The sequence below is a fragment of the Balaenoptera musculus genome, chromosome 15 (genome assembly GCF_009873245.2).
Source record: "Balaenoptera musculus isolate JJ_BM4_2016_0621 chromosome 15, mBalMus1.pri.v3, whole genome shotgun sequence".
Classification (NCBI taxonomy): Eukaryota; Metazoa; Chordata; class Mammalia; order Artiodactyla; family Balaenopteridae; genus Balaenoptera; species Balaenoptera musculus.
Genome location: NC_045799.1, coordinates 82,667,809 through 82,671,284, shown reverse-complemented (window position 1 = coordinate 82,671,284; position 3,476 = coordinate 82,667,809). Strand labels below are relative to the sequence as shown.

The 3,476-nt window shown below is 54.6% G+C and overlaps 1 non-coding gene across 1 annotated transcript; it reads left to right on the top strand.

Annotated features, from left to right (window-relative positions):
• Window positions 1-719: 719 nt before the first annotated feature.
• Window positions 720-792, top strand: TRNAE-CUC. Its single transcript has one exon. It is a non-coding gene; the product is annotated as a tRNA-Glu (tRNA).
• Window positions 793-3,476: the final 2,684 nt, after the last annotated feature.

Below are 3,476 nucleotides of genomic sequence, written 5' to 3'. Positions count from 1 at the left end.
GTGGAGCACGAGGCTTGGCACCTGACAGGCACCTGGGGCACGTCTCTAACCCCCGGATCCCCCCACACATGCCCCAGCATCCGTGCACATGGCAGGTCAGATTCCCCCTTCTGTACCCCTAAACCTGCCACCTCATATTCTGCTATTCCAAGCTTTTGTTTTTCTCCACCAGATTTTTTGCATTTCGTTGAAATCTTGGACATTTTGGTTTTGTATGCAGAATAGACAAATGAAAAAAAATTTTGTTTAAAAAGCTTCAAATTGGAGGCTGTCTCTCAGTGAGCTCCTTCCATGCCTGCGGCTCTCATGACCCTCACATCCGCCTGTGCCAGCGTGCTGGCCCCAGGACAGGTGAGGACACCAGCAGGCCAAGGAGCAAGTCCGGCAGCCTCAGGCCTTCCTGATGGGGAGACAGCTGTCGCCCGAGGCCCTCTCAACTCAGCAAAAGCCACCCAGGCATGGGCAAGCAGAATCCTTGCATTTGGACCTTGTGAATGGGAACTGTGCATGTGACCAATTAAATTCTACAGCATCGTCATTCTAACACACGATTTAAACAGAACCGCATAGTACGTTCTCCTAACCTCCAGCCAAGGCTTCATGGCATTATTTCTTCATCCAGCATGTGCTTATTGAGCACCTACTATCTACCAGTCACTGTTCTAGGCATGGAGGATACAGCAGGGAACAGAGAAGCAAAATCCCCTGGCTTTGGGACTTCCCTGGTAGTCCAGTGGGTAAGACTCTGCACTCTCAATGCAGGGGGCCCTGGTTCAATCCCTGGTCAGGGAACTAGATCCTGCATGCTGCAACTAAGAGTCCACATGCCACAACTAGGAAGTCCGCATGCCACAACTAAGACCCGGCGCAGCCAAAATAAATAAATAAATATTTTTTAAAAAAGAAGGAAAAAAACCCCTGGCTTCATGGAGCTTCCATTCTAGCAGGGGAAAGAGATAACTAATATTAAATATAATAATTAGGTAAATTGTTTGATCTGTTAGAAGATTGTAAATACTATTAAAAACTAGATCAAGGTAAGAGGGGTACTGAGTATAGGGTATAAGGGTTGAATTTTAAATGGGGTGGTCAGAGTTGGCCTCACGGAGAAGGTAACATCTGAGCAAAGAGTTGAAGGAGGTGAGGAAGGGAGCCACATGGGCGTCTGGGTGACTAGTGTCCAGCAGAGAGAACAGCCAGTGCAAAGGCCCTGAGGTCGAGCATGCCTCCACCTGTGTGTTCAAACAGCGAGAAGACCAGTAGCAGGAGAAACGCCTTGAGCAAAGAGAAGAGAAGTCAGAGGTGGGTTCCTGCTGGTACCCAAAGCTCCTGTAAGGACTTTGCTCTGTGACATGAGCCTTCAAAGGGTTTTGAACAGAAAAGCAGGAAGGAGGGACACGACCTACCTCATGCTTTCCTTCTAGCTGCCCCGCTGAGATTCAATTGTGGGGACAGCGGCGGACACAGGAAATATGAATGCAGCGGTCTAGGGTACAGAGGATGGCAGCTTGGGCGGGGGCGGGAGCGGGGGAGGTGGGATTCTGGATGCGCTCTGAAGGTGGCGCCTATGAGACTTGCGGATGGGTTCGGTAGGGCGTGTGAGGGGAGGAGGGAAATCAAGACAGTTGCCACGGAGAGGGGTGTGCAACTGGACACCGGAGTTACTATGAACTAGATGGAGCGGTCCCTGGGGAAGGCTTGGGGTGGGGGAGGAGGTATTAGGAATTCAGTTTGCGGGCTGATGTCTAAGGAGACATCCAAGTGAAGGAGTCGACAAGGCAATTGTACCTGTGAGCCTGCAGTTTCAGGGGAGGTCTGGTCCAGAGGAATACACTGAGCGGTCATTGATGAACTGATGGCTTTGAGGCTCACCAAGTGGGGGGAGTGTAGTCGGACGAAGAGGCCCAAGGTCCGAGCCCTGGGGCCCAGTTAGGGGGTGGGGGGAGGGGGGGCAGCGCTGGGGGGCGGGGGCTGGGGATGAGCTGTCGGATTTAGCAGCGGGGAGGTCGAGGGGCTTCAGGAGCTGCTCCCGAGGATCAGTGTGGGCAAAACCTACCTGCAAATGGGTTTAAGAGATGAGGGGGGGGCGGGCGGGAGAGCAGCGGAGCCTGGGGGAGTCTTGTTGCGAAGCAGAGCAGGAAGATGGGCAGGAGCTGGAGCCGGAAGTAGGGTCGGGAGGGAGGGTTTTCACGTGGCAGGAGTACCCCGTCCCCCGCCTCCCCTTCGAAGCCACACTGTGGAGTGCAAAGTCGTGATTTTACCAAATTCAGAAGGAATGCAGGCGGCCCACAAGCTACACCAACGGCCACCCCCAGACAGATGTCGCCACTTTCCCACCCGCCCGTGACTCCTTGGCGCTGATGCAGGGACTGGCAGCCCGTGCCTGCCTCCTCCTCCCCCTCCCTAGCTGAATAATTTAGGCGCTATTCTAAGTTAAAACCAAATAAAGCCATTTAGAGTGACTAATTCCTCGTGAAATTTATGTTCCCCCAAATGTCTTGCCGGTAACAATGCTGGGAGCCATTTATCCCCCTTCATTTCAGCTGTGCTGCTCCTGGAAGGGGCTGTCCTGCTACTGGAAGGGGCTGTCCTGCTACTGGAAAGAGCTGTCCAGCTGAGATAGCCTTGTTTCATGCAGCCCAGGGGGCAGGTTGGCCACACGACTGCTGGAGGGCCGTCCAGACCTGCAGTGTACACGGGCGGGTTCTCAAGAGATGGCATCACGCAAGTAGCCATTCACAAGGCCATCTCAGGACTTCACAGTTGGAAAGGATGGAGGGAGGGTGCTGAGCTGAGCTGGACCAGAGACAGTGTGATATGAGCAGGTCCCCGAGGACCAGGGGCTTCAGAAAGGTGACAAGAAGCTGCAGGGGCTGACGGTGAGCAAACATGTGGAGGTCTGGAAGAACATGAGTGGGGCAGGGAGAGGAGGTGGGAGGAGAGAGAGAAGGGAAGGACTCTCCTCCCCCAGGCCCCATCTCTGCCCCCTCAAATCTGCCCCGCTCCCCAGGCAGAGCCCTCAGCCCCCCCGGGGGTCCCAGCCCCTCACCCTTCCCTGACCTCAGCCCTGTCCCGACTGGGCTGGGAGCATCTGTGTCCAGCTTGGCCTTCCTCTAGACTGGACACTCCTTGCCAAGTGGGAGTCTGGGAGAAGGGACATCCAGCAGAGGGAACAGCCAGTGCAAAGGCCCTGAGCTCCCACATTCTTCCGTGTGTTCAAACAGCAAGGAGGCCAGCATAAGTGGCAGGACCTGGGTCTGATCCGTGTCGTGTTCAGCACAGGCCTGGCACATAGTGGGAGCCTTAAGGATGGCAGGTGAATGAATCGGGAAGGGGTAGATAGAGAGATATATACGTGTGGGGTAGACGGCCCCTGTCCAGGCATCACTGTGGTTGTATTATGCTCTGGACCTGAAACGTGTCTGCTTCAGTGCTGTGAGCGTGGGGTGGCCATGGAGTCCTGCCTTTGTCTTCCT